This window comes from Ovis canadensis, chromosome 26 (assembly GCF_042477335.2).
Source record: "Ovis canadensis isolate MfBH-ARS-UI-01 breed Bighorn chromosome 26, ARS-UI_OviCan_v2, whole genome shotgun sequence".
NCBI lineage: Eukaryota > Metazoa > Chordata > Mammalia > Artiodactyla > Bovidae > Ovis > Ovis canadensis.
In genome coordinates this window covers 47,766,257-47,791,361 of record NC_091270.1, presented here as the reverse complement: position 1 = coordinate 47,791,361, position 25,105 = coordinate 47,766,257, and the positions used below count along the sequence as shown (strand labels likewise).

The 25,105-nt window shown below is 47.1% G+C and overlaps 1 long non-coding RNA gene across 2 annotated transcripts; it reads left to right on the top strand.

Moving 5' to 3' along the window:
- The first annotated feature begins 530 nt into the window (after positions 1-530).
- LOC138430825 (uncharacterized) lies at positions 531-24,142 on the top strand. Of its 2 annotated transcripts, none has more exons than XR_011253396.1 (3): positions 531-604; positions 22,129-22,226; positions 22,771-24,142. It is a non-coding gene; the product is annotated as an uncharacterized lncRNA (long non-coding RNA). The 2 variants fall into 2 exon arrangements; XR_011253395.1 differs by lacking the exon at positions 531-604 and adding an exon at positions 20,072-20,342.
- The last annotated feature ends 963 nt before the right edge of the window (positions 24,143-25,105 follow it).

Below are 25,105 nucleotides of genomic sequence, written 5' to 3'. Positions count from 1 at the left end.
CGGAGAAGGCAATGGCACTCCACTCCAGTACTCTTGGCTGGAAAATTCCATGGATGGAGGAGCCTGGAAGGTTGTAGTCCATGGGGTTGCTGAGGGTCAGACATGACTGAGTGACTTCACTTTCACTTTTCACTTTCATGCACTGGAGAAGGAAATGGCAACCCACTCCAGTGCTCTTGTCTGGAGAATCCCAGGGATGGGGGAGCCTGGTGGGCTGCCGTCTATGGGGTCACACAGAGTTGGACATGACTGAAGTGACTTAGCAGCAGCAGCAGCAAGAAATTCCCTCTGACTTTCTAAGCAACTGGCTGGCCTGCAGCTTTGCAGTTCAAGCATCATCCCCTTTCTCTGCAACAGGCACAGAGCAGGCAGAAGCCCTGTGACCTTGGGGCATCCATAACCCGGAAGGAGGTGGGAGGGGCCACTTGGGTCAAGGCCCCTTGACCTGTCTGATCTCATACGTCTTTCCATTGAAGACTCCACAGTCTGTTCTTTTCTCTGCCTTTTAGGTTCTCTCAATTCAAATTTCCCTTAACTAATATAAAACAATGCCAGAAAAATCCCTGGACACCAGCGTGCCTCCTCTCCAAGGAGACTTGAGTGGGTGAGTCACTCCGCCTCTTTTCTTGCCTGCCTGCTTGCCTGCCAGCCAGACACAGGGGCAGGGCTTTTGTTTCCTCAAGCAGTGATTTATGCGGGTGGACCCCGGGCAGGGAAGAGTCGAGTATCAATTTCTCTGGGTTACCGTGTTAAATGACCAATGCATGGATGGTTATTGCTGCTTCGGGAGCAAATGAAAGCCCTTCGCCTCCTGACACCGCCGTACCAACCCCCCCACCCGCCTTGCTGACGATCAGTTAAAAATGTAAATAAAAAGACTGCACTTTGGAGAGAGTCCGCTCAGGAGGGTGGGGGAAAAATTGCAAAAGCGAAGTTTATTGATCCCCTGGTCAAGATTGATGGCACAATAAGAGCGGGAGGCGAAGAGTGATTTTGCTTTTGAAAACGTTGATGAATAAGCACTCAGGGGCAACAAATAGCCGAGCTCACCAAGTGATGGACGGTGGTGGGGGAACACGATGCATTTTTATAAATGGGGGAAAGGAGAGGAGGACTTATTAAAAAAATGAATGACCACATGTGGCAGGGATATGCCAGTAGGGAGAAGAAAGCCATTGATTTATGTGTACTACTGGCATTTGAAAATTCAATAAAAACATTGACAAATGAGAGGCGAACCTGGCCACAGGACAGCACTGAGCCTGGGATGGAGAAGGAAAATGCCAAGGTCAGGGAGAAGGAGCAGAAAAACATGCTTATGTTGAAAAGCATTTACATTAACTCGTCCGTATAAAGACATGAAGAGGAATCCTTCCGAGATCAGTGCCTGGGTGGGGCGGGCAGGCAAGGGGAGGGGAGGGAGAGGTGGCTGGTGGAGCCGGGGTGACCCCTCTCCTGCAGCCCCAGCAGAGGTGGTTTTTCGCTGACCGTTGAGTGGGTGGCTGGCTGCCTTGCACATCCTCGCCCTGCTGCCAGAGTCTGGAGTGAAGCACTCTCGTGACGGGGGGACTCTTCCTCTTCTGTTCTGGGCTATCCCTTCCTGGCGTCCCATTGCCAGGGCTTTACCTGAGCTGCCCCTGTTTCTTGTCCACCACCCTTTGTGTACGTGTCGTCAGTCCACCCACGGTGGATCCTCTGGCCCCGGAAGCAGGCCTGTCTTAGGGCTCAGCGTGCTTCAGGGGTGCAGTAGATGAGAAAGTGGCCATGATGAGCCATCTCTTTGACTTCGGCGCTCAGTGCCCTTCCTCTTCCTTTCTCCACTCCCTACACGGTCCTAAGGTTTTTTTTTTTTTCCCTGAAATATCTTCCCTTGATCCAATCCATCCATCCATCCATCCATCTATCCACCCATTTATCTATTCATCCATCCATCTACCTATCCATTCATGCATCCATCCATCCACCCATTCATCCATCCACACATCCTTCCATCCATCCATTCACACGTTCATCCATCCACCTATCCATCCATCTATCCATCCATCCATCCACCTATCCACCTATCCATTCATCCATCCACACATCCATCCACCCATCCATTCATCCATCCACACATCCTTCCATCCATCCACACATCCTTCCATCCATCCATCCACCCATTCATCCATCCACCCATCTACCCATCTACCCATCTACCCATCCATCTACCTATCCATTCATCTATCCATTCATGCATCCACCCATCCATTCACCCATCCATCCATCTATCTACCCATCCATCCACCCATTCATTTATTCACCCTCCCATCCATCCACTCATCCATTCATCTATCTGGTCTGTGTGAAGAAGGAACTCTGTACTCAGCACTATGCCAGGTGGGAAGTGTCACGATAATCCTCTTTGACTTTAGAGTTTGGGTGGAATCTCCTGTTGAGCAGCACTTCTCTCTAGAAACTGTGGGTAAGAGCTCTTTGCACCCGTGACTCTTCTCAATCACAGCAGTTCTCAAATGTCACACTGATGGCTGCTTTTCCAAGAAGTCTCTAATGGGCCAAGCTGATCTGCCCACCCTCTTCTGGGTTTGCTTTTCTTCAAGCCTCCATGGCAACATTGTACCCATGCCTCTGCCTCTTCTTGGCTTTCCCTAACTTACTGTCAGGTGTTACTCAGCTAAAAAAAGGACACTGGACAGAAAGATAAAAACAAATATCATATATTAATGCATATGTATAGAATCTAAAAAAATGGGTACAGATGAACCTATTTGTGAGGCAGGAATAGAGATGCAAGCATAAAGAACAGGCTTGTGGACACAGCAGGGAAGGGGAGGCTGGGATGAACTGGAAAAGTAGCATTGACATAGACATACTACCATGAGTGAAACAGATGGCTGGTTGGAAGCTGCTGTATGGCACAGCTTGGTGCCCAGTGAGGACCTAGAGGGTTGGGAGGAGGCTCAAGAGGGAGAGTATAGGTATACTTACGGCTGATTCATGTTGTTGTACTGCAGAACCTAACAAAACATTGTAAAGCAATAATACTCCAATAATGACAATAATAAAAAAGTATGGAAGACGCTGGAAACAGAAGCGGCCTGAAACAATGCTACCTGACTTCACGGATGTGTAAGTACGCACACATACACACAAACTCTTATGCACACACACAGACACACACACATTAACAAACACAAGCACAAATACACACACACAAACACATATACACACATGCAAACACACAGACACACACACTAACATACACAACGCGCGCACACACACACAAACTCATGCAAACACACAGACACACATGCATTAACAAACAAGCACAAATATACACACAAACACATATACACACATGCAAACACACAGACACACATGCACGTATACACTAACATATACAGACAGACATATATACACACACACACACACAAGCTAATCTACAAACAAGCACACATAAACAGGCAACACACACAACACACACACGCAGACACACACACACACACACACACACACAAGCCCTCCCTTTCGACTGCAGTGCTCCAAAGGAGCCGGCCTTTGACCTGGGGCCTGTTCAGCCTCGAGCTTCTCGTGGACACTGTCTCCACTCCGTGGCCTTTAACCGCAGCTCCCTACAGTGCCGACGCTGTCCCAGCGATTCAGGGATTTTAACCTTTAGCCACTCAGCATTCGCATTCGCATTCCCTTCTATCTTGTCCCTGGCTTGGCCGTGACTGGTCGAGGAGGGAGCCGTGTCCAGAGCTCTGGGCTCCATCCCCACTTCTGTTCCCCACGGCAGGGCTGCCTTCCGTGACGTCTTCTCCAAAGGTGACAAGCGCAGGGGCTTGAGCTGCAACAGAAATCCTTGCTAACATCTTCTCGTTTCCAGCACCCCTGGGACTCGTCCAAGGGCTGAGCCCAGTGGTCGGAAGGCCCTTTGGCCCAGCTGTGGGTCCCTGACGTCTTCTTAGGGTTCCCGTGCGTCTCCGTGGGCCACTAGCCGTTCAGTGAAGTTTCAGATTTGCACGCTTCATTCACTCCTACAGTCCACCTGTGTCTCCTCTGCTCCTTCCTTTTGCCATGGTTGCCAGTTGCAGATGCAGGTGATAAAGAGCTGAGGCCTGGGCTGATGCGATAGACAGATGGGGAGAGCTGACCCCAGGTTTCGCCAGCCTCTTGTGGGTTCCCAGCCCACAGTTTAAAGAAGATTCTAGTAAACCTGCTCTTGTCCATTTCATGACCATAGGCGCAGCTACCAGAATTGCCTCTTGCCCAGTCTTTGAGAAAACTCACCTTGTTCAGGGGTGAGGCCACTTAGCTAGGCCAGTAATGTTGTGGGATCCTGCCTTCCCAGATTCTTCATTGGTGGGGGTGCGGAGGGATGGGGCTGGGAGGATCAGAGAACGTCACAGACAAGCACTTGTCTGCACATCACTGGTGTCTTCCATGAGGCCTAGAACAGGGTTGGCATACAGCAGTCACTCAACAAATATTCCCTGAAACCATGAATGAATACAATGCATTAAATGCTACAACAGAAAGAACAGAAGTATGCCCTGGGGATTTGGAAGCTTCCTTTTCACTTCAGTTCATTTCAGTCACTCAGTTGTGTCGACTCTGTGATCCCATGGTCTGCAGCACACCAGGCTTCCCTACCTATCACCAGCTTCCTTTTGTGTCTGAGAATTAAGAAAGCCTTAACTGAGGAGATGAATCTTCGCAGGTGGCACAGTGGTAAAGAATCCCCCTGCCAATGCAGGAGATGCAAGAGACACAGGTCTGATCTCTGAGTCTGGAAGATCCCCTGGAGGAGGAAATGGCAACCTGCTCCAGTATTCTTGCCTGGGAAATCCATGGATAGAAGAGCCTGGCAGGCTACAGTCTATGGGGTCACAAAGAGTCAGATATGGCTGAGCATGCGCACACACACAAGAAGGCAGATGGCCTTTGAATTTTACCTGGAGGCATGAATAAGAATCCAGAGGCTGAAGCAAAATCCCTTGGTTCAAGGTAGACGATGGAGTGAATGGGTTATATTGCAGTTAGAGCAGTTTACAGGGAGCTGAACTAGTTCAGCTGAGACGGATTTAAACCAAAAGGAAACATCACTGACATTTTTGGAGTGCTGACCATGTGTTAAGTGTTTTCACACTGGCTACACTGTATAATTTTAGCAACGTCATTATTTGATCTTTACGACCTTATTTTTACAGACAAGGACAGGGATTCAGAAAGACCCGGCCACCTCCTGTGGATGCACAGATGATGACTTATGTCTGGAGCCTAGGTCAGTCTGACCCAAAGCCCTGTGGTGTTAAACAGCAGGCAGTGGGGAATTTCCAGAAAACCTGATTCTTGAGAGGACGCTGACTCATAGCTGGCAACCAGCTTGGCACCCAATAGTTACTCCATCGACCGCTGGTTGGGTGGGTCAATAGTGACCTGGGTCTAGGAGACAAGGGGCTTGGCTATTTTCCTTGAACTACACCCCCAGGAAGGAGGTGAGGGACGTCTGGGGAGAATCTCCCTGGGATCAAAGTGAGGGTAAACTCTTCAAGAATTCTTTTCATCAAAGAAAAATCATCCTTCACAAAATATCCAAGCTGGAAAGTACCTCGGATAACCTCCTCAGGGGTTCTCGAAAGTGGCTTCTGTTTTACCCGGGAAGATCCCTTCTCCAAACACAACCCCCAGCTCACCCAGGACGACCGATGGAAAAGAATGGGGCTGCTCTGCCTGGGCGGAGTGGGGAGTGGGGTGGGGCTGCTGGAAGGCTCAAGGCTTCCGGTTCGGTCGCCTCACAGCCCGACAGTGGGAGCTGATGTGCCTCAGTGGACTCCAAGGACAGCTCAGAACATCGTCTGAAACTCCCGAACAAGGCCAAGGGCTGGGCAGAAACAGCAGGGGACGGGAGGTGATGGGTGGGCAGCAGACAGCTGGGCCATGCGACACCCTGGGTCACGTACGGCTTTGGGGCCTCGTGGGCCATAATCCTTTAGGCAAATTAAATAAGGACAGAGGAAAAGGCAGTCTCCAGCAGCTTCCAGGGATTTGCCGTCCTGTTGCCTCAGGGGACATGAGTGAGAAGGGCCTGGGAGCGATTCCAGCATTTTCCTGCATTCTCTTTGCTCCAGCACCACCTCCCTGACCCTGCACCCCTAGTTAGGCACCCAGTGGGGGGCTGCTCTGGACTGAGGCACAAGGACTCTATCCTGGCAGTTTCCAGGGACCCCCTCCTGGCAGTTTCCAGGGACCCCAGGGAGGCCTTTCTAAGAGCAGTGGAAGCATCCTGTCCTTTATGTTTCCTCCAGCCTAGTTCATCACAGAGAGTGAAAGCTGATGTTTGGTGACTGAATCATAAAAGTTTGTCTTCCTTGAAAGCGTTGCTTACCATGAGGCACCCATCTGTTTTTGCTTGGATGGGTACTCCAATTTTAGGTATTTTCTTTCCGAGACTTTATTTTTTTAAACATAAGGCCACCCTTGTTCACATAATTTTGAATTAGACCAGAGTACAGGCATAAGAAAGGGAAAGCTGAGCACTGAAGAACTGATGCTTTTGCACTGTGGTGTTGGAGGACTCTTGAGAGTCCCTTGGACAGCAAGGAGATCCAACCAGTCCATCCTAAAGGAAATCAGTCCTGAATATTCAATGGAAGGACTGATGCTGAAGCTGAAATTCTAATACTTTGGCCACCTGATGGGAAGAAACCACTCATTGGAAAAGACCCTGATGCTGGGAAAGATTGAAAGCAGGAGGAGAAGGGGGATGTCAGAGGATGAGATGCTTGGATGGGATCACCGACTCAATGGACATGAGTTTGAGTAAACTCCGTAAGTTGATGATGGACAGGGAGGCCTGGTGTGCTGCAGTCCATGGGTTCGCAAAGAGTCAGACACGACTGAGCGACTGAACTGAACTGAACAGGGATAAGAAGCAGGAAGGGGAGGAGGCTGAGACATCCCCTACTTTGAGCATCTCTGCTCCAGGAGTCGTAAGGGAGTGACCCAAACCCCATGTGTTTTCTGCAGGGCAGATGGAGGGGAAGGATCACTAACACGTCTTTCATGAAGATGCTCATAATGACCATTTCCTGCTGATCTTACTTCTTCTAAGAGGCAGTGCAGATGCCTGGCTCATAGCTGCTCTGGCCATGAGCTTTGCTAGCCGGGGCTACCTCCGCATCCAGCCCCACATGGGTGCTGCCAGCCCGGGCAGAGGGAGGGAAGGTCATGTCCCAGGGACCTGAGGTCATTAGAGGTGGGTGTGGGGCAGGCTAGGAGGTGGAGGCCCCTGTCTGCTTCCTTGGCCATTTCCGGGAAGCAGTCCTGGTGTCCAGGGGTGCTGGTGTGACTGGAGGGTGCTATGCAGACTGGGCTCAAGGGAAACTTGCCTCCTCTGCCAGGCAGGGGTGCAAATTCTCTTCCTGCGGAAGCAGACCGCCCATCTCTCCAGGCCAGCTCTGTGACTGAAGTGCCGAGTGCCCTCGAGCACATCTCCGAGCCTGGCTTTCCTCGTCTGGAATCCACCTCACAGGCTGCACGGTCGCAGTCTGACTGAAATTCTGTGAAAGCTGTAATGTGCCGTATAAATGAAAAATTACTTACTAGAGCCCTTGAGGCAAAGAAAAGGTGTCAGGACCTTCCGGTGTGGGAAATGACCCTCTGGCCATTCGCAGGAGAGCTCAGGGTCTAGGGCCTGGGTGGACAAGCCAGCGGGAGGGGCAGGAAGCTGTGATACTGCAACGGGGGCAGGCTTGCTCCGGGTTTGCCTCTGGTCTGCAGGGTGGGCGGCTGGGTGGGCTGCTGGGACTTCTCTTTCCACATCACGTGACTCATCAAGTGGGAAATGGGCAGAGTCCCTGTCTTCATTTATCCAAAGCCTTTGACTCTTCCCCCTGGACACGGGGTCACGTTTAGATGCCGTAAGTGGAGACGGTCTGGCTTAACTTAGTCCTTTTCTGGCCTGGTCACTTTGTTGGCAGAGGGCCTGCTGTTGATTGTTCACAATCCTTGCACTCAGGGCAGCTGAAATCCCTGGATTCCCTCAGGGCCGAGAAAGTGGTGGGACAAAGACAGACAGACAGACATTGAGGCCGCAAAATTCTGATGAGTCTGGAATGGGTGGATCTCTCTTCACTGCTGGGTGAGGTGGCTGTGACGGTGAGGTCATATGCATACTAGCGAATGTGGAAATGAGGTGCTGTCGACGTGCGCCCGTCACAGCTGTGATTCCTGAAGACAGTGGCCGGAGAATCACTGGTCCTGTCCTCTGCTCCCCACTGTTAGGCTGAGAAAAGGAGGAAGAGCCAGTAACACCGAGAAGACCACAGCCACGGCCGAAGCTATTTCCTGATGCCCTGTTTGTCTGTGTTTTTTCATGACTATTTGCCATCATTTTGGCCAGCAGCAGATCAGGATATAAAGCTTGAGGATGGATAAATAAGCATTACCCATTTTCCCATATATCTATATACCATAAAATATCAACTTCAGACATCAAGTGAATTAAAGGCAAAAAATGCTATAGGACCTGACATCCTGTGGCATAAAATGTTTATTAACTGGGATGTGTTGTTATTTAGTCGCTAAGTCGTCTCCAGCTCTTTGTGACCCCATGGGCTGCCACACTGGGATAAATATAAATGGCATTTATCTGTTGGCAAACCTAAGCTATAGGAAAATGGAGAAGTAGCTTGGAATTCCATTTGCTAAAAACATACTCTTTCTTCTTGAAGGTGATATAAAATGTATCAGCAAATTCATGGGGGTCGGGAGAAGACAGAGAAGACATAGAAACTATTAATGAAGCATTTTCCTTCAGGTTTAGTTCTTGGCTTCAGGTCACAGCACCTGAAATCCTGGTTCCACCACGTACCTCACATGCTTCTCAGGACAAGTTACTTAGCCTCTATCTTCCCCTGTTTCCTTCTTTGTAAAATGATGATAAGAATAAAAATCATCCTCTATGGTTGTGAATATTAAATGAGTTTAATACAGGTAGATTCCTAGAACAATGCTTGGCTTATGGTAAACCTTTCATCAGAGTTGTTGATATTATTTCGGTGGAAAGTTTAACTTGACCGTGAGCTGTGTGACGGCAGGAGCGTGAATGCATGTCTCACCACTTGATCTTGATGTCTGGCACAGTGTTCGGGGCCCAAAAGACCCTAATGGGCTTCCTGGGTGGCTCAGGGGTAAAGAATGTGCCTGCCAATGTAGGGGACACAGGTTCGATCCCTGGGTCGGGAAGATGCCCTGGAGAAGGAAATAGCAACCCTCTCCAGTATTCTTGCCTGGATTCCCATGGACAGAGGAGCCTGGCAGGCTACAGTCCATGGGGTCACAAAGAGTCGGACACAACTTAGTGACTACAACAACAACAAGATCCCAAATAATTATTTGTTGACTAAACAATGGGGAGAGTTTGGTTCTGTGGAAACTGCCCAAATTGTAGAGTTCAGAAAGCGCTGAAGGGCGTAATTTGGGATTGTAAGGATAAATTCAGTCCCTCTTATGCAGCTTCCACACCTCAGCAAGGTCTGAGATGACACAGAGAAACCCTGGACTGTGAGTGTGAGGCTCAGACGGAGCAGGCCAGCCCCTAACTTTCAGCGTGTCAGTGTCTGAAAGAGAGTGGAGGGCAGAATTATCTGCAGCCCGCTGGGAGTTGAGCTGTTTACGGAAATGCTAACGTGGTTCCCGTGGATCAACATCGTGGTCCACAATGCATATCCACAGGAACCAGCCACCCCTCCCCCAACCCCAGCTGGCAGCATTTCTGGTCTTGTCGTTAGTATGAGGCCCAGTGGTCAGGGGACAGGGGCTGCCATGGGGTCATGGAGTGACGGGAGATGAAGGGGCTCTTCCTCCCACGCAGCCGGGCTTCTTTTAATGGGCAAGGTCAAGCAATGAAATGACCAGGAAGAGGAATCGCTGTCATTATGCATCAGGGGCAATCTTCCGTCAGTGAGCCCCTGTGCTATTCCCTTTGCCACGGGCTGGAGCAAACATGGCCCTAATCAGTTTTACATCTCCGTTTAATTTTATTGGAAAGAAGAGCTGGCAATGCATCACAGAGGCCAGGCCTGACACGAAAGGTGACCCCCCGCCAACTTAATGGCACCATACATAACCCTTAATGAAGTTGCTATCTTGTCCCTCTTTGGTTGTCTCAGCCCTGTGATTTACGATGGCATCATTTTGCTTTGCCCTCTTTTCATTTCAGCTTTGACAAAGTGGATGGAACAATTATCTTCGTTATCGGCCAGAGCAGTAGAAATGTGATAGTTGGGAGATTTCTGCGGGTGGAAGGCCTTGGCTGGGGATCAAAACCAATGGTGAATCGTGCTTAGGTTTTTTTTTTTTCTCCTTTTCCCTTTTTCCTGTGACTATGGGCTCCTGAAGATGGATGGGGTATCCCAGAGAGCGGCGTGAGTCCTATATCATTGTGGCAAGAAGTAATTTCAGGAGATGGGGAGGCGGTAGAGAGAACAGAGCTTGGAATTTTGCAGTCTGTTCTCTTTGAGCTCCTTGCATTTGTTTTTCTGTGCACGGCCAGGCCAAGTTCACACTATCATATCCTTATCTTCCATCCATTTGTAGGAATGGAACATAGGTTTTTCTCTATTATAAATGATACCCTGTGTTTATTTTGTCTAATTAAAAGCTGTTTATTCATTCATTACTTAATCAACAATTAGTGGGTACCTTCTAGATGTTAAACAAAAAGGTGCTGTGGAAAGACAAGGAACAGTGATCAATTTAATCCTTAAGAAATGGTATATTCAACCAATAGAAATAAGTGATTGTAAATTAAGACGGAAAGGGGTTTACATATCAAATGCTGAAGGCAGAAGGTCCTGGGATTGTTTAGAGGAAGGAGAATTTATTTCCAGAATGAGAGCTGGACCTTAAATGGGGAGCAGGAGGTGGTCAGATTAAAATGAGATGCTTATGTATCTATCATCATATTGATAATGCAAATATATAAATAGAGAGTTGCGTAGATAAACAGACCAGATTTTGGTAGCCATTTCATGTTATTCTGGCAAAGTGATATAGGGACTGGGGAAAAAGACAGGAGAGGCTTGGGGTCAGGACAGAAATCAGTCAGTGTTTCACTTTGTACCTCCAGATATCCAACTGGAGGAGAGAATATAGTGTCTTGTAGAAGAGCAAAGAAATGTAGTTATGATAGCAATTTCTGATGGTCTGTGAGAAGGAAGTTAATCAAGGCTGGGGTGAAAATAGAGGCTGGGTCTCAGGTGTCTGGATGGCCCCCTTGTCCTCTAGCCTGAGTTATGGACTGGAGGCCCATGGTGAGGACTTAGGCCTATGATGTCCTTTGCTGGTCGAGGCATATGGATTGTGTACTCTGACACTGATGAGATAACTTTGTCTTGGGGTGCCATGGTTTTCAGATAGACAAGCTTGCAAAATCCATGCTGAATATCTTTCTTTCCGTTGTAGCTTTCTCAGAGAGAATTGCAATTGGTTTTCACTTACTTACGGGCTCTATGAAGTCAAAGATAATTGGTTGGAGGTTTTTTAATCAGTGAGACTCTCTTGGCAAATACCACCTAAATGAAGCCTGTGTTGTTAATGGGATGGCTGAAATGGTGACAATGTTTCCACAGCCTTTTTCTCAGGTAGACGGAGAGCAATAGTGCTGAGATGGTTCACTGAGGTCTCAAGTAGATCCTTCACATCACTGTGCATGTAAGTTCATTTAAAAATAAGTATGTCATATAAATTGACATATGTGAATACAAGGAAACCATCTCCGGAAAAGTCAATAGATAATCCATTTGGTCTGTGCCTTCTCTCTCCCCCTGTTCAGTGTTTAGAGACTGAGGGGGGCAGGGAGAGAGGCGGTTCCACATCCTGATTCTATTTTCTAAAAGTAGCACATATTCAATACTTAACTTCCAGCTAGTTCATTGACATGACGGTGGGTTAAGTCTATAGTTAAAAATATGAGCGGATGGTGCGTGAGAGCACGGCTCATACTGTTCAGCATGAAACGGAAATCTCAATGGTCAGACTGCAAAGCACACAGCGGAAGGTCCGAGAGTGGCATTTTGTCTTTCTCTTGTCCCCACGTCCAACCATGGGAACAGGCTTCCCTCCCCACCCACCCACCTGCCCACCAAGGTACATGCATCACTGCCTGAAAGTCAAAACCTGCCCCAGGGGAACTCCCTGCTGGTCCAGTGGTAAAGAAACCACCTGCAGGGCACGCAGGTTCAATCCCTGGTCGGGGAACTAAGATCTCACAAGCCTCAGAGCAACTAAGCCCGCTTGTTGCAACCTCTGAGACCATGTGCCACAACTAGGGAGTCCTGCGCACTGCTAGGAAAAGAACCTGAGTGCTGGAACTAGCCTGAGGCAGCCAAATTAAAAAAAAAAATTTTTTTTAAATGACCTCACTCTTGTTCCTCATGGATGCTGTGTAGGATGGAAAGGTTCAAGAGACCAGGCCGCATCAACAAGATACCCAGGGCTGTTCCTTCTCATGACCCCTCGGAGCAGTGCTCACAGGAGGCAGAGACCCTTCCTCCCTTGTTCTTCCCTTATTACCGTCCAGTGAGGGAGTGGAAGGGCTCCCGTGACCCAGAATACAGACTTGTTCATCATGGGCAGCACCACAAGCCCGGGGACCACCCAGGGGCTTCCCCTGAGCACACAGTGGAGGCTGATGGGATAATCTTTGGGCAAGAAAATAAGACATTTTTTTGGCTGGAGTTGGGGAAAAAGGAAGGCGGATGGAGGGGAACCCTGCCGTTACTTCCTTTGATCTTGGTAAATTGGAAAGGTCTTTCCCCTGATTCCTGCTGATATTTCCTGATGGAAATTTCTTCCATTGACAGAGATACAGATGGAGTTTAGCGACATGGGACTGCAGACACACTCGGCGATAATGAAAAAATGCCCAAGGTAGCCATATGCTCCGTGGCCGTTTGTTAGAAGGAACTCCAGTTGGGTGAATACATAATAGCATTTTTGGCAGCATCGACTAAGGGATCTCCTCAGTATTTCTATGTCTTTTTGCATTTGTTGGTCTAACATGTGTAAATTTTGAAATTTTAGTCCTGTTTGTTAGCATTCTTTATGCAGGCTTCTTTCCTCCAATTCGGAGACTTCTTTCCAAGACATCAGAATGCCCTGGGGCAAGTCCAAATTCAGAGACCAGATTCTATCTTCTGTTTCCTTAAGATCTCTGTTGTGGTCCTCCTTTCCTCTAATTTGAAAGGATGTCTTATCATTAACAATGATGCATCGATGTAGTGATAATTATTATTCTCATCCTAACAGCAATCATTTCTTTAGCATTTACAGCTTAATTGTAGACATTATTATTCTGGTTTCATAACAGTGGAAGTTGAAGATCTTCAAGGATCTTGCCCAAGGCAACACAATTAGTAAATACCAGATTCAACATTAGGATCCAGGTCAGCTTTGTCCAAGGCTTCCAGAATTCTGCGCTTTCCAGAATATCACACGTCTGTCTATCTTGGGGACAGAAGGGATGACAAGAATGTTTGGTTGTAAAACATACTGCTCTGAGGCAACTGCCCTTCAAGATTAGATTCCAGGTTCATTGTATGACCTCCGGCTGCCAGGTTGCCATGATAGTTTTCTTGAAATACCTGTATTTACTATTCTGTTCCTTTCTGGAACAGGTCTTTTAAAATAATCTGTCTGAGTATTCTAGGCTTAGGATTTATCCAGATATGATTTAATTCTATATATTTATTTAGTCCTAGGGTGCTGAGGGTAACTTGGCAAATGATCACACCAAATTGCAGGGAGATAAAAAGTCAAGCCATCCTTTACTCTTGTGGCCACCTGACTCCCTTCCTTGGGCCGAAATACTAGAAATACCAACATAGAAATATCTTCTGGTGCAAGAATTTGTAGGAGAGGAAGATGTTCAATTAAAGGGAGAATTTTCTGACCCAGAATGAAGCCCGGACCGTTTGGAACCAGGTTCTGAATGGGCACGCACAGTGACGAGTACACCTCAGGCTTCCTGACATCGATGTGCCGGGCCCCCAAAACGTGCTCTGTGTGGAGGTTAGAGGCGCAGACCTGGGTTATTTTTCTTCCTTTTCCAACATGGCGTCTGTACCTCTTACGTGTCAAGCCGCCCACTCTGTGGACCACGGTGAGCTGGGTGGACCCCATGGTCAAGGTGAGAAGGACAGCCTGTCAGGTTGAAAGTAAGAGCCCCATTCTGGACATGCATTTGCTTCTCTCTTTTTTATTTTTTGGAGATATTAATAAAAACACATACCTTCTGGTCGGACGTTATCTCCTCATTTCCATCTCCCCGTGTTCCAGATCATTCTCATCAGGTCTGTACTTTTCTGGTACAATGGACATGAGTTTGAGCAAACTCTGGGAGATAGTGAGGGACAGGGAAGCCTGCCGTGCTGCAGTCCATGGGGTCACACAGGGTCAGACACAACTGAGCGACTGAAGAACAACAAGGCATGGTCCTAAGTCAGTCGGTCTAGCTCATTCCTGAGCAGTAGGAAACGTAGTTATAAACTCACCCTCTCTGGTCAGGCCCTTGGTTCCCTAAAACCTCATGTATATTTTCCCAAGGTCAGTTTGGTCACTGATGCACCTGAGCAGGGGAGTTCAGGGATGGATGAAGAGGGAAGACACATGTTCTTGACAGGACATTGTTGTTTAGTTGCTAAGTCATGTCTGACTCTTTTTGAGACCCCAAGGACTGTAGCCTGCCCTTTTTCCTCTGTCCATGGGATTTCCCAGGCAAGAATACTGGAGTGGGTTGCCACTTCCTTCTCCAAGGGATCTTCCCAACCCAGGGATCAAACCTGTGTCTCCTGCACTGGCAGGCGGATTCTTTACCACTGAGCCACCAGGGCAGACCTGGGGGGACCTTAAGGACCATTCCACTGTGTCTTGCAAGGGGGCTACTATCTGTGCAGGGGCTTCCGAGGTTGGTTGAGGCTGTGTCTTGGAGGGAGAGATACAGCCCGCAGCTGATTGCAGGTTTCTGGCTGCCAAAGCCTGGAGGGCTCTCTGCTGGAGACCGCGGTGGCTGAGAAATCCCCAGGTTATCTTATGAGACCTCCAGTAGCTACACACCTCTTTTTGTGGTCATCTACATATCCTATTGTGGAAAATGACAGCTCTGGTCACCTTCTAACTAGCGGCATGAGTGTGTGAAAGGCAGCCTCTCATTCACCCTGGCTCTTGCTGAACTTCACCCAGCAAACTTACTCCACGTCTAGATGCCTACAACCAGGGACATTTTATGGCCGATTCCTCCTCGACTTCTACTTTTACTAGAACATGATTTCATTCATTTGCATCCTTCAGGGGTTAAAGGAGAATATTGAGTTTTCACAGGAGCCCATTACTCTCAGACCCGGAATCCGGTTGATTTTGTTTGCATGGTTCCCTCCCTGCTTCTCAGGCTCTGATTTAGAGCTACCCTACCACCCTGCCCCACTTAAAAAAAAGAAAAATCTGAGAACCTGTGCCAGGACTTACCTCTGGTAAAGGATTTGTCCTCAGAGCAGGCAGCAAATCTGTTCTCTTGGCAGAAGGTGGAAGCCATACCCTATGACTCTCTCTCCGGATCACCCAGCCGGGCCACGGGGCAGCCAGCATTTCCGCGGGGGGCGGCATCACATATGTAAACAGAAATTGCTCCCCTGTAGGAAGCGGCTTCCTCTGACACTGTTTGTCACCTCTGAGAAGTGCAAGCAGAATGATGCGTTTGGTTCTTCACGGAGGGTGGGAGGGGAAGTCAGGTGCGGTTGCTTTCTTGTCTTTTAAAGGAGCGGAAGCCAAGGCACAGAAGGGCCAGAGGGCGTGATCAGACTTCTGGAAGGCATGAAAGGGGCTGCTGGAACCCAGGGTCTCAGAGCCTCCTCATATCCTGAGCTGCTTTCACCGGGGGGGCAGACCTGTGATTGATTCTCTGTGTGTGCCTGCTCAGTCACTTGGTCGTGTCCGACTCTTTGCGACCCTAAGGACTGTAGCCTGCCAGGCTCCTCTGTCCAAGGGATTTCCCAGAGTGGGTTGCCCTTTCCTCCTCCAGGGGATCGTCCCAACCCAGGCATTGAACCCACGTCTCCTGCATTACAGGCGGATTCTTTACTACTGAGCCACCTGGGAAGCCATCAGGAAATCCTAACTCCCGGTTACAAATTGGGGAACTCTGACATCTCCTAATTAGGTAAACACATTACTGTCAAGTTCAAACAAACAACAGATTAGTGCCAGGCACGGAGAGGCGGCAAAAGCAGGCAGAGCAATCTCCCCATGGGGAATGGGTGTCCTGGGCAGTCCAGCAGGCTGGCTTCCTTTCCAGAAGCCCTACAGACTTCCTTTCTCACCTGAGGAGATGCCTGGATGATGCAAAGAAATGCTCACTGTTGATTTTCCTTTGGACAAAGGGATGTTTCTGCATCTGTGATTTCAGGGCTGATGGTGGGTCTGTGTCCTGAGCCTCAAAGGCTGGGCCATGGGGACAGGCATGGACGCCCACCTAAGCATCGGCTTTTCTTGGGAGGGGAAGCTAGTGGCAAAGCCATGTTCTTTCCTGGTTAACGCCCTCACACCAGCACAGAGTCCTTCAGACCAGGCACCAGAGGACGGTTGCTCAGGGAAGACTGAGAAATGACTGCAAGATTGCTTGTAGCTCACACAGATCTGGCTGCAGTTCTACTTCCCTGCCCCTCTCCCTGCCCCATTCTTCATTGATGCAGCAAAGGAATCTATGGGTCCTACACGCCCCACTGCAGGCTCAGTACGAGGCATCAGCCACCTTCCACTGGTACCCCTGGTACCCTGAGGAAGTTGTGAGAAGGGAATCAAGGACAGGGAGGGTGTTCCTTGACTGGGCTGCCGCTGCCAGAGAAGCACGTGTTACGGTGGAAAGCCAATGGACCAAGAACAAGACAAACATGAGTAAGAAACCCAACTTCCGTGCTTAGACCCTCACTCCATAATTACACAAGCTACTTAATGTGAATGTCAGATTAATTGCTAGTAAAATGGGGATCGCCACATCTATCTAGTAGAATGGTTGTGACCCTAAAATAGAAAACCATAATAAAGTGCATAAAGTGTGTTTTGCCCCATTTAGGCACCCCATGCATTGTACTTACCCTCTCCCTCCCTACCCCACCCCTACCCACACAAACATTCTCTCTTAGGAAGGGTGGACACCTTTGCCCAGGCAACTTCATTTGCAAGTTTCCTGGGGATACTGGGAGACTTGGAGCCTGATTAGTAGAGGCAGAAACCTGGACCGTGACGGTAAAAAGACAAAATTGGCAAGTAAACAAATGAAAAGATGCTCAACGTATCTTTGCTGCTGCTGCTGCTAAATCGCTTCAGTCGTGTCCTACTCTGTGCGACCCCATAGACGGCAGCCCACCAGGCTCCCCCGTCCCTGGGATTCTCCAGGCAAGAACACTGGAGTGGGTTGCCATTTCCTTCTCCAATGCATGAAAGTGAAAAGTGAAAGTGAAGCCTCTCAGTCTTGTCTGACCCTCAGTGACCCCATGGACTGCAGCCCACCAGGCTCCTACATCCATGGGATTTTCCAGGCAAGAGTACTGGAGTGGGGTGCCATTGCCTTCTCCGCAACATATCTTTCGGGATTTGCAAATTGCAATGACAATGTAATCTCACTACACATGTACCAGAATGGTTAAAGTCCAAAACACTGACAACACCAAATGCTGGCAAGGATGTGGAACAACAAGAATTCCAATTTGTTCCTGGTGGAAAAGCAAAATGTACAGTTTGTTTGGAAAAGAGTTTGGAAGTTTCTTATGAAACTGAACATACCCTTAACGATCCAGCAATCACAATTCTTGGTATTTACCTAAAGAGATGAAATTTTTCATCCAGATAAAAACCTTCATGTGGGTGATTTTAGCACCTTTATTCATAACGACAAAAACTTGGAGCAACCAAGATGACCTTCAGTAAGATTCTGAATGGATCAATAAGCTGTGGTTCATTCATACAGTGGAATACTATTCAGTGAGAAGATGAAATAAGCTACTGAGCTATGAAAAGACCGGAAGGAAAAACCAATGCTAATGAAAGAAACCAACCTGAAAAGGCTACATACTTCATGATTTCAACTGTAAGACATTCTGGAAAAGGCAAAACTATAGAGACACTAAAAAGATCAATGGTTGCCAGGGGCTTGGGGAAAAAGATAGAGGGTTAAATAGATGGAGCGCAGACAGTTGTCAGGGCTGGGAAGCTACTTTGTAAGATGCTGTTCTGGTGGATAACGTTTGTCAGATACCACGGCATGTACAACAGAGTAAAACTTAACATGAACCACTCACTTTAGTTAACAAATTGCTGCTGGTTTTCAGTCACTCAGTCGTGTCTGACTCTGTGACCCGTGGACTGCAGCACACCAGGCTTCCCTGTCCTTCACCAACTCCTGGAGCTTGCTCAAACTCATGTCCATTGAGTCAGTGATGCCATCCAACCATCTCATCCTCTGTCACCCCCTTCTCCTCCTGCCCTCAATCTTTCCCAGCATCAGGGTTTCTTTCCCAATGAGTTGACTCTTTCCAGCAGGCGGCCAAAGTATTGAAGCTTCGGCTTCAGCATCAATCCTTATGATGAATATTCAAGGTTGATTTCCTTTAGGATTGACTGGTTTGAATTCCTTGCTGTCCAAGGGACTTTTAAGAGTCTTCTCTAACACCACAGTTCAAAAGCATCAATTCTTTGGTGCTCAGCCTTTTTTATGTTCCGGCTCTCACATCTGTACATGACTACTAGGAAAATCATAGCTTTGACTACACAGAACTTTGTCAGCAAAGTGATGTCTCTGCCTTTTAATACACTGTCTAGGTTTGTCATAGCTTTTCTTCCAAGGAGCATGTATCTTCTAATTTTGTGGCTGCAGTCACTGCCCTCAGTGATTTTGGAGCCCAAGAAAATAAAGTCTGCCACTGTTTCCATCGTTTCCCCATCTATTTGTCACGAAGTGATGGGGCCAGATGCCACCGTCTTTTACTTAATAATGATGAATCACTATTTGCTCATCAGTTGTAACAAATGTATCAAACTAATATAAGATGTTAATAATAAGGAAAACTATGTTAAGGGAAGGGAAGGGGATATAGGAATTCTCTATATGGGAATTGCTCTGTACTTTTTGCTAAAATTTTCTGTAAATCTATAAGTGCTTTAAAAATAAGTCTATTAATTAAAAAAAATCAACATATAAATAAGATACATTCAGATTCTCAGGCTCTGAAGTGGTGCAAGGCCCTAGCTGGCCCCAGGGCAGGGCTCTTCGGCCTGAGAACTGAGGGGACAAGAGAAATATGTGAGGTCAGAGAGAGAATTTTGCAAGTGGCTTTTGGCTTTGAGTGAATTGGGGAAATGGCTACGTGGTTCATGTTTTGAGGATCAGATGAAGATCTTTTCTGAGCCTCTGGCTCCCTCTGCTTCTTCCCTTTCCAGCGTTGCCCAGGTCCTAACTCTGCCCTGGTGCTCTTGTTCAGAAGCACAGTTGAGCAGAACAATGGAAAGACTAAGCATCAGAACAAGCATCTACCCCTGGGAACCCAGATATGAAGTAACACACGGGGAAAAGGCATTCAGAGCCTCTGTGGTCAACCACATCTCCCTCCCAGTGATTACTGCTGAAAATTATGTCTTTTAAAAAGTGTCTCAAACAGTGCTATTTGCCATATATATCATAAAATCACAGCATCTAAAGAGTGGACAGAACATGAAAGGTCACATTGGCCCAATAGCTGGGGCGCGTGGGCTTCGTTGCTCTGCAACATGTGGGATCTTCCTGGATGAGGGCTGGAAGGCCACCTGCATTGGTAGGCAGAAAGATTCTTGGCCACTGAGTCACCAGGGAAGCCTACCATTTTAAGTGTAAAATTTCATTGTTCTCAAAAGTTACTAATTGGAAACCATCTTTTCTCCCCCAGAGTTAATGTGGGTCAGCATTAACACTTAAACCTTCAGAGTTCTTCCCTCTAATTGGTTTCTTCCTCCTTTTGTGTCCACTTGAGTTCCACCCCCTCACCCATTTTCCAGAGAGGAAAGCTAAGAGTCAGTGTTACCATAGCAATTATCAGCATCTTGCAGTGCTGAATGGAAGTAATCAGAGACGCAGAAAAGCCCGTGCAGAAGGAGGCTGTGACGCTGAGACTCATGGGACACGTGCCTCTCCCGGTGCCCAACTTGAACTTGGTTCTCTAAAGCTGCCCTTCGATTAGAAAGCACCTCCACGGAAGCCTCAGCAAACCGAAGCCAAAACAAAACGTCCCTGGACTCAGTCCATCATTTCACAGGTGACCACAGAGAATTCTTTCTGATTGGGCTTATCTCAGAGCATCATCCTTTTTCGGGGTTTGATTCAGGGGATATGTTGACAGAAGTCTAAAGCAACCATCACTCAACGCCTGGGCCAAATCAAATAGAAATAGAGAGGAATAAATAAATAAAAGCGAGATTCGGCCAAAAAACGGAGGGGAGGGGGGAAGAAAGCCAGAGAGAAAGGGAGCTCATATTATCAACCAATAAACCCAATAATCCATTAGTGACCAAGGTTGCTGAATAATATAGTACTTTCTCAGAGCCATAATTTATCCTGCAGACTAGAGAAGAGGCACGGTTATTAGAGTGAGGGCTACCGGATGACACATGATGCACGACCGTGCGGCATTGATCTTCACACAACAGGAAGGTGTCTAGACCGGGAGATATATGGCTATGCGATTCAGAGCAGGGCATATTTCACGGGAGGCCTAATGGAGTGGTGGAGCCAGTGATGGATGGGTTTGCCCAGTTTCAGTAGCAGCGCAGTTATAGCAGTGCTAATGTCTGACCTCTTCTGGGCCTCCTGTCCTTCATTCAGTCAGGGTGACCTCATTTAAAGGGACAGAAAATGAGATAGGGAGGAGGGAAGGGGGAGCGGGGAGGGGGAGCAGGGGTGGAGGGGACCAAGCCAGCCTGAAGGCAAAGGGATGGCTGTGTAGGAGGGATTTAAGCAGACGAGGTGAAAGGCCAGAGGCAGAGCGAGAAGGACACGGATGCCAACCCAAACATCCGGCGCCCCACGGAACGAGCTGATACAAGAAATACATTGAGGAAGCTCTTTAATGCTGCCCTGTCGTTCTTCCCTCCGCAGTTGAGGAGTCCAGGGTGGTTGTTCTGGAAAGCCCGGGACTTCCTCCATCCCCAGAGGAAAGACTCAAGGGATGAGGTGAAAGTCTGTATGTGAGAGACAAGGGTTGGTGCTAATGGGGTGAGGATATTCCGAGAGGAGCAAGTTTTGAGTAATCGGCATCGATTATGCAGGAGCGAGAGAGCCTTCCTGCACTCCCCAGGCCCTGTTAGACGATGCTTAATGCATCCTAATGACACTCTTGATCATTCCTCGGGAAAGCTAATGAGTCATGCAGCGGCCAATCCAAGCCCAAGTAGCTTGGTTGGTGGTGTTTCTCCTCTCTCTCTCTGGCTCCCCCTTCCTCCCTCTCTTTCTGTTCTTTAAATTTCTTTCTCTGCATAAACGTTGGAGAGAGAGGCTGGATCCCATCTAGCACCTAAGCTGCTATTTAACAAGAAACATTTGTCATTCTTTAGCCTTTTCCCTACCTGTGTTCACCATCATTTCCAAGTCACTCTTTATATGGGGCTTCCCTGATAGCTCAGTTGGTGAAGAATCCACCTGCAATGCAAGAGACTCTGGTTCGATTCTTGGATCAGGAAGATCCGCTGGAGAAGGGACAGGGTACCCACTCCAGTATTCTTGGGCTTCCCTTGTGGCTCAGAGGTAAAGAATCCATCTGCAATGTGGGAGACCTGGGTTCGATGCCTGGGTTGGGAAGATCCCTTGGAGAAGGGAAAGGCCATCCATCCAGTATTCTGGCCTGGAGAATTCCATTGACTGTTTAGTCCCCGGGGTCGCAAATAGTCGGACACGACTGAGCGACTTTCACTCACTTCACTCACTCCCCCCTTACTGGGAGCTGACCGGTTTTGTTGTGGCAATCAGGGCCTGGACACTCCTGTAACTGTCCATTGTGGGATGAAGGGAAATGGTTAACCAATCATGTTTCTTTCTTACTTTCCCAGGATCACCCTTCTACCTTCCCAGCCACGATGAACACACAATTCTATCTTGAAAAGACATGTTCTTACTTCTCAGTCCCCAGCAAGACTAGACAAGCAAGGTAAGCTGACTTATATACATATATATATATATATATTTTTTAACGACAGATATCTATTTCTTAACTTCCTGAAGGCTGGGAAGTCAAAGGTGCCAGGAAATTTGGTTCTTGGGGAGAGCTTTCTTCCTGAGTTGTAGAAAGATACCTTCTCTCTGGGTATCCCCGGAGAGGGAGCTGTGGTCTCTTCCTTTTCTTTCCTTTTTTAAATTTGAAGTGTAGTTGATTTATAATATTGTGTAAGTTTCCGAGGTACAGCATAGCAATTCAGTTTTTTATATATATATATGTCTTTTCCAGTTATATTTATATACATATATGTGTGTGTGTGTATTTACACACACATACATGTATGTGTATATATATATATACACACACACATATATATTTCTTTTCTGATTCCTTTCTCTCATAGGTTCTGACTTACTGTTTTTTTCTACCTTTCTTTTTTTTATTTTATGCTGGAACATAGTTGTTTTACAATGTTGTGTTAATTTCAGGTGTACAACAAACTGATTCGGTTATACATATATTCATTCTTTTTCAGATTCTTTCTCCATACAGGCAATTACAAAACATTGAGTAGAGTTTCCTGTGCTACACAATAGGTCCTTGTTGGTTATCCATTTTAATATATGGACCACCTGACCTGCCTCCTGAGAAATCTGTACACCAGTCAAGAAGCAACAGTTAGAACTGGACATGGAACAACAGACTGGTTCCAAACTGGGAAAGGAGTATGTCAAGGCTGTATATTGTTACTCTGCTTATTTAACTTATATGCAGAGTACTTTATGAGAAATGCCAGACTGGAAGAAGTACAAGCTGGAATCAAGATTGTTGGGAGAAATATCAGTAACCTCAGATATGCAGATGACACCACCCTTATGGCAGAAAGCAAAGAAGAACTAAAGAGCCTCTTCATGAAAGTGAAAAAAGAGAGTGAAAAAGCTGGCTTAAAACTCAGCATTCAGAAAACTAAGACCATGGCATCCAGCCCCATCATTTCATGGCAAATAGATGGGGAAACAATAGAAACAGGGACAGACTTTGGACTCCAAATTCACTGCAGATGGTGACTGCAGCCATGAAATTAAAAGACACTTGCTCCTTGGAAGAAAAGCTATGACCAACCTGGATAGCATATCAAAAAGCAGAGACAAAAAAGGTTTTGCCAACAAAGGTTTGTCTAGTCAAAGCTGGTGGGCTGCCGTCTATGGGGTCACACAGAGTCAGACATGACTGAAGTGACTTAGGAGTAGCAGCAGCATGGTTTTTCCAGTAGTCATGAATGGATGTGAGAGTTGGACTATAAAGAAAGCTGAGTGCTGAAGAATTGATGCTTTTGAACTATGTTGGAGAAGACTCTTGAGAGTCCCTTGGACTGCAAGGAGATCAAACCAGTCCATCCTAAAGAAAATCAGTCCTGAATATTCGTTGGAAGGACTGATGCTAAAGCTGAAACTCTAATACTTTGGCCACCTGATGCGAAGAACTGGCTCATTTGAAAAGATCCTGATGCTGGAAATGACTGAAGGCGGCAGGAGAAGGGGACGACAGAGGATGAAATGGTTGGATGGCATCACTGACTCAATGGACATGAGTTTGAGCAAGCTCCAGGAGTTGGTGATGGACAGGGAAGCCTGGTGTGCTGCAGTCCATGGGGTAGGAAAGTGTCAGACACAGCTGAGCGGCTGACCTGAACTGAGCTGAATTGACATACGACTCTACAGAGTACGAAATCATGAAAGGGGTCCTATGGATAAAGTGAGTATTTGGTGAATTCCTATAACATGGATAGTTCATGTGAGAGAATAATAGTTGGATTTGGGGCATTTCCAGTGTCAGGGACTTTGAAAGTTTCTTTATAACTCTGGCCTTCATTTATTCCTCCCAAAATTGTGAATAAAATTATATCAATCTTACACCTAAGACTGTTCTTAGTAACCATTAATTAACAAGGCAGACAGTAGCTGGCAGAGATGAGAGCTAGGGCATGGGAAGAGGAGACACTTGATGAGGAATTCCGCAAATATTTACAAAGAGCCTGCAGTGGGCTGGACTCATGGTTCTGGAGACAGATCAGAAAACAAAACAAATGGATCTCACAGTGCATTCAGAAGACGAACATTAAACAGATTATCACGTAAGAAATAACTAAGTCATAGGAAATAACTCATGTGGTTAGAAGAGCATGTGGAACCAGAATTTCTGAGCACCTACTTGATAGCAGGCACTGTGCCCCTGGGAGTGATGGATACCATTTGATTTAAATGAGAATACTCTGAGGTTGGGGGAGATTACTCTCTTTTTGCAAGTGAGGAAAGCTGAGGCTTAGGGGAAAGAAATGCATTTCCCAAGGTCACGTGGGAGGTAACCAAGAGGCAAACCAGAATGTCTTTCAGTTCGATTTGCCCCTCAAACCACTCACAAAATTAGACATCCGCTTCATTTTCTACATATAATTAAGTTCCTGGTGGATTAAGTGTGAAAAATGGAATCCCTTAGATGGAAATCTACTTCTTAGTCCAAAAGCACACATCGGAAGCAAACCATGAATACATCCAATTACATCAAAATTAACTTTGGGCGACTTTGCTTCCGTCCAACATAGAGTAGCAAAGTTTATTCTTTGACTTGAAATGAAGAAACCAAACAAAATGTATGCTTTACAATGTTGTACTGCTTCCTGCCATTTAACAACATGAATCAGCCATAAGTTTACATATGGCCCCTCCCTCCTGAACCTCCCTCTTACCCTTCTGTCCCATCCCATCCCTCTAGGTTGCCACCAGAAAATAATTGTTTTTATTTTAAAGAACATTAAAATAATAATTAAAAGTCACTTATACTTTTTAGTATATAAAAAAAGTCACTTATAC